This window comes from Gadus chalcogrammus, chromosome 7, assembly GCF_026213295.1.
Source record: "Gadus chalcogrammus isolate NIFS_2021 chromosome 7, NIFS_Gcha_1.0, whole genome shotgun sequence".
In the NCBI taxonomy this organism is placed as follows: domain Eukaryota; kingdom Metazoa; phylum Chordata; class Actinopteri; order Gadiformes; family Gadidae; genus Gadus; species Gadus chalcogrammus.
In genome coordinates this window covers 3996868-4002882 of record NC_079418.1, presented here as the reverse complement: position 1 = coordinate 4002882, position 6015 = coordinate 3996868, and the positions used below count along the sequence as shown (strand labels likewise).

The 6015-nt window shown below is 50.0% G+C and overlaps 1 long non-coding RNA gene across 1 annotated transcript; it reads right to left on the bottom strand.

Moving 5' to 3' along the window:
* On the bottom strand, positions 1 to 1425 carry LOC130386372 (uncharacterized). Its single transcript, XR_008896116.1, has 3 exons — positions 1280 to 1425; positions 1135 to 1204; positions 1 to 396 (listed from the first exon to the last, which is right to left on the bottom strand). It is a non-coding gene; the product is annotated as an uncharacterized LOC130386372 (long non-coding RNA).
* Between the last annotated feature and the right edge of the window lie 4590 nt (positions 1426 to 6015).

Here is a 6015-nt window from a genome sequence, read left to right as displayed (position 1 = left end):
GACAACGCCACCTTGGGTTAGGGCCCAAGGACCTATACACTACGAGTATAATTGTCACCTCTGACGATAAGACTATCAGGTTCGTTCAATCAGGGAGGGCGGGAGACAGAGTTCAAATATAACAAAGCATTTTATTATTATAAACACAGTTTGGCATAAAAGATGAAAAAGAGAAGTAAGCCCAACTGGGGAAGGACGTAGGTGCAAGCTGAGGCTTACCGGCTGGGAGAGTGGTCGTCAGGGGGAAATTAAATCCAACGAAAGAAACAAGGGCACCTCACACACACAGCAAAAACGTGAAGTCCAAACGAATAAAATCTAAAACAAAGCACACGCACACGAAGGATCACCACCACCACCCAGGAGGACCACCGCCACCACCGTCGGCCTTCAGCTCTACGAGAAAGGGGCACAGTTAGGAGGGCTCACAACTGACAGACAATATCACATAACAAATCAAATCAATAAACTAAAGAGTATTAATTTGCAATAACCAAAAATCACTCAAAATGAAAGAAAATAAGAAAATTAAAGAGTCTCGGACCAGAGATATCAACTCAACAAGTAATCATAACATATGTTTTAAACAAAAATAAACAAGGGCTCAGATTGAGAAGTTTCCCTTCCAAATGAAAATTAAATGAACAACGACACAAAACTTAAGAGATTAACTCAAAACGCACACACACACGCACTCCAAACCAGGGGTGAGTCCAGGCGGAGCTCGCAGCGGCACACCCGAGCGGCAGCCACACAGGTCAGGCACACACCGCACCACGCACAGCAGCAGCGGGCCACAGGGCTAGCAGCTGGAGGCAAGCCGACCAGGGGCAGTAGACAGAGCCCCGAACCAAGTCGGCGGAAGTGGCAACGAAGCAGCAGCAATGACAATTTAGCAACAATCAGTAAATAACCAAGGAAGGTATTCTCGGTTTTGCGTTCTTAATCCCGGTTCTCAGTCTGATCATTATGCGTCCCTTCTAAAGAGGGAGAGGGGTGAAGAGTATCGGCGTAGCGGGGGAGACAGCCACCACGCACCATGCGACAAGCAGACTGTTGAAGGGAGAGGAGCGCAAAGTGAGCCTAGCACCAGACCAACAGGCAAACAACAACAACACGCTCAACATGACTCACCTATGCTCTGGTCAGCGGCGGTAAACGACCCCAATACATTGCCCCGATTGTGATGAGGATCTCGGCAGATCTATTATAGTAAGGGTTTGAGTTTTAGTAAACCGCTGATGAATGTACGCAACACAGCATGCGGAGGTGAGCCTACCTGTGCTCTGAGGTGAGCGGCGAGGGCAACGACCCGGAAATGGACGGGCCGAAGAGGCAGGAAGCGAGAGTTCAGGAGGAAGGGCACGGCCTACTTTTATCCCCTCGACAAGCAATGATTGGCGAACGGGCCGGAGTGGGCGTGGTGTAATAGAAGTCTGTGTCCAAATAGCCGTATTGCCTCATACCACTACACATAGATACCTACAGAAGGAGCCCATTGACATTGCCCAAGCAGTGACATACAAAAATGCAGTGACTGACACCATGAAGCAGAAACCCAGTGATACCACTGCTGCAGATCTGTACTCCAGAACAAAAGCTATGTGTGAGGCAAACCAGATAGCAGTCTTAGAATCATCATCAGGACAGAGGCGGAAGAAAAAGAGAATAGATGAATTGTGTGGCAGACGCCAGGGAGGAGTGAGGGGAGTGGTAGGTCTGGCAACCTGCTGGCTCCACCCCCAAGCCATATATGGACTTCCTCCCTCTAACGAGGCAAGCCTGGGGATCATTAGGCAGGGGTGCTTGGGATTAAGAGGGCGAGCATACAGTCGTGTAAAAAAAGGAAGGCTAAGGGGAGCAGGCTACCACAAGCCTGGGCTAGGGCTAGGGCTAGCGAGCAGGCCGGATCTGTGTGATCGCCTGGAAGCTGAGGCCGACTACAGAGAGCATATGCGTGAGCTTCTGTGAACATTGTACGGCATAGGGTAAGAGTGGAACTTTGGCGATTGCTTGTGTACCGACCGGTTTGTATGAGGACCCTCCCGGCGACGACTCCTGAACACGTACTTTGGATTACCCTTTGTTTCACTCTGGTGATAATTAGTTTCCCTGTAAATAAACCCTCCCTTGGAACTGCTCTCTGTGTGTTGAGTCGTTTTGTCTATTCAACTTGGTAGCGTGGAAACCCCACACCCACTGGCCCGCTACACATGGTGGAGGATGCGTGCTAGTAATCCCAAGTTAAATGGATAGACCAATACACAGGGAAACCTACGCCGCCGCAGAAAGGGACGCCGCCGCAGAAAGGGACGACGCCGCCGCTGCTGCCGCCGCATGGGAAGCCACCGCCGCCAGAGACGAGGCCGTAGCGGGAGACGAGGCCGCAGCGGGAGACGAGGCCGCAGCGGGAGACGGAGACGCCGCAGGGGGAGACGGAGACGCCACTGCGGGAGCGTCAACTTCAACGAACACATGCCCGTAACCTGTGCTCTCTCTCTACAGGGCTGACCCGAGGCTGCCGTGTGACGCCGCAGACGCAGCCGTGTGACGCCGCAGACACAACTTCCGGGTTGCCGGCTTGGTTTGTTTGGTTTGGTTAGCAGGACGCTTAGCGTCGACCTGCTATCTCGGTTTGTATCTATTTTCGGTATTTATATCTGCGACCTGTTCTGCATACTCTGTATTGTATTCGCTGTTTCCTCGCTGGAGCTCCGTCTGCATCAAACCACGGTAAGCATGGATTCCGGTTGTTCTTGTTCTTGCTCTGACTTTCTCATGGATAAGATAGCTCTGCTAGAGAGACGTATCTGTCAGTTAGAGGAGGAAAGGGTAGCGAGCGTAAAGAAAACAGATACTCCAGAAAGTATAGAGAAGAGACCCGCAGGCGGACTCGTGGAGCTAACGCTATCGTTAGCTGTGACTCCGTCAAGGCAATCCTGTCGGCAGCACAGGCGAGGCAGGTTGCGGTCAGTACCCTGCCTCGCAAGTCTTTTTCGGGGGTAAAAACGCTAGTCATAGGTGACTCTGTTACACGTAAAGTTAGGCTACACTCGCCAGCGAAAATTATTTGCCTACCTCGGGCCAGGGCTCCCGACATTGAAGCTAAACTTAGGGTGCTGACATGCGGTCAGACCTCATACGGAGTTAGATTAGATGCACCAAACACCGACACTAGTTTCGACAACATTGTAGTCCATGTCGGCACCAACGATGCTAGGACAAGACAAACTGAGCTAGGCTTTGTGACTTCGCCAGAAAGATGTGTCGGCATCGATTAATTCTCTCTGGCCCTCTGCCCGATAAGGGTAATGATGAGCGTTATAGTAGATTATTGTCTCTAAATCGCTGGCTGGCACGATATAGTTCAGAGCAGGGCTTTGGTTTCATAGATAACTGGCCCTCCCTGTGGGGTCGACCTGGTGTGCTCATGAGAGACGGCCTACACCCTACTGGGTTAGGCGCCTCAATTATGTCAAAAAACATAGATGTCTTAGTCAGGCGTGACTCATCCACTCACAGCACGCTGGGCTGCAGGAGTTTAGCAAACCTGCTAGCAACATGATAGTCTACGTTGCAGAGTCTAGAACAGAGTCTAGAACAGCAGATGGGTTAGCTGAACCAGGATCTATTGCACCAATTGTTTCAGAGCTGAGTGTTAACCGGACTCCCTCTGCAATTAACGCTGTACCTATATGTACGGTGGTGCAAAACCGCATGTCAAATCGCATGTCAAATTGCATGGTAAATCGCATGTCAAATCGCATGGTAAATCGCATGACAGAGCAGAGTGTTAACCGCACTCCCTCTGAAATTAACGCTGTACCTATATGTACGGTGGTGCAAAACCGCATGTCAAATCGCATGTCAAATCGCATGTGTGGCGGAATGGAGAGAAGGGGGGGGAAAGTTGCTCGACAACGCCACCTGGGGAATTGCACCCCAGGAAATACAACCTTGGCCCTGTACTTTGGCCAACCAGAGGTCACACAGATTCGTTGCACGTTTTGTATAAAGGACGAGAGACGGACTTACAAAAGATATAATTTTATTTCTTTACAGTAAGCAGAATTAAAAGAGCTCAGGGATCTCAACAACCACTGAAGTGTCAAGTCAAAACCCCAAAGTAGAAATAAATACAACAGGCACAGAGCTAGGCTGTAGCGAGGCGGTCAGACTAAATCAACTCAAAACCACAAAAGAACCACTACAAACCAAGCCTGCCGCCCGCTGCACCAGCTCCTGTCCTGGAAACACAAGAAAGAAACACAAAAATTACACTACTGTTGTGGCGAGACACACACACACACACACAGCACTCACACCCACACACAGGAACAGAACTGACTCATAACCAAATATTTAAACCCAAATACAAATATACAGAAACCCAACTAATGGGTTTCTGTAATAAAAATAAACGAAATTTAACTGTGGGTGGGGGCCAGGCGTATTTAACACCCCAAACACAAACCCAACAGCTATGTTAAACTAAACAGAAAATAATCAGTTGAACCCCAAAGCAATAGATCAGAAATAATAAGAAAATATTGATATGCTTAACCCCAAATGGGTCAACAAAACGCAACACAAAAATATATGTATGTATAGGATTTAACCCAAACAAATAAACTAAAGAACACAAACTCAAAAATATGAAAGGAAAAGCAGACAATTAACCAAACCAATAAGAGTTGTGGTGGGACTGAAAACCCAGCGCTGCGTGGGAATGCAACCGCCACATCGGACTGTGTGGAAAAAGGCAACGGTGCCGGAGCAGCCGAAGATGATGAAGACGACGGAGTGGATGGAGAAGACGGAGCGGCTGGCGAAGACAGAGCGGCCGCCCCAGGACCGGAGGCCGTGGATGGTTTACGTTTGGGATCGCCAGGTGTAGGCTACGTCACAGAGCCGTGCAGGGCAGCTTCACCAGAGCACAGGAGGAGGAAGAAAAGCAAAAGCACCGCTGCGGCTCCAACAGCTACAGCAGGACAGAGAGCAGACGGCTAAGCACAAAGCTAACACAACCAGCAGGTTAACAAAAGAGCACGCTTACCCGAACGAAGAGAGCTTTACGCCCCCGAAACTGATCACCGGCTGCGGCAACAGTACAGAGCGGATGCCACACTCCCCTCACTCTTCACAATGCCGCCCCCGAACAACACGGCCAACAACGCTGGAAAGTTACAAAAACACTCGCGATCACTGGGCACCTGCTTGTCATCATAAAGTTGCACGAAAGTAGCGTCATGCCTACTCACCTTCAAGTGACTGAAGCACGCCACACCAACCGACAATAAACCAACAACTAACAGACGCCACACCGAGTCTTCGCCACGAGTGCCAGGCAGCAGTGTGGGCGCCAGAGAAGGCGCAGCACTTATACAGGTGAAACCACTCTGCAATCTGCCCACCAGAAATCACCTGAGTGGAGGAGGAGCAACACTCAACCTGCCACACATGGTAAATCGCATGTCAAATCGCATGGTAAATCGCATGACAGAGCAGAGTGTTAACCGCACTCCCTCTGAAATGAACGCTGTACCTAGTACAGGCGTGCAAAATCGCTTGGCAAATCGCATGATAAACCGCACGTCAAATCAAATGCTAACAACTAACCGGACTCCCCCTGAAATTAAAACTGTACCTATATGTACGGTGGTGCGGCCTCGCACTGTCTCGAGGTGTAAAACCCGCAGGCGAGGGCCGCGACCAGTATGTCGAATTCTCGCGATCCCATTGATCGCCTCAGAGCTGAGTGTTAACCAGACTCCCTCTGAAAATAACGCTGTACCTATATGTACGGTGGTGCGGCCTCGCGCTGTCTCGAGGTGTAAAACCCGCAGGCGAGGGCCGCAATCAGTATGTCGAAACCGCGGCATCCCCTTGACCGCTTCAGAGCTGAGTGTTAACCGGACTCCCTCTGAAAATAATAAAAAGGAAGCACTCAGAATAGGGTTCATGAACATAAGGTCGCTTTCATCGAAGGCGCTCTTGGTCCATGATCTAATTATT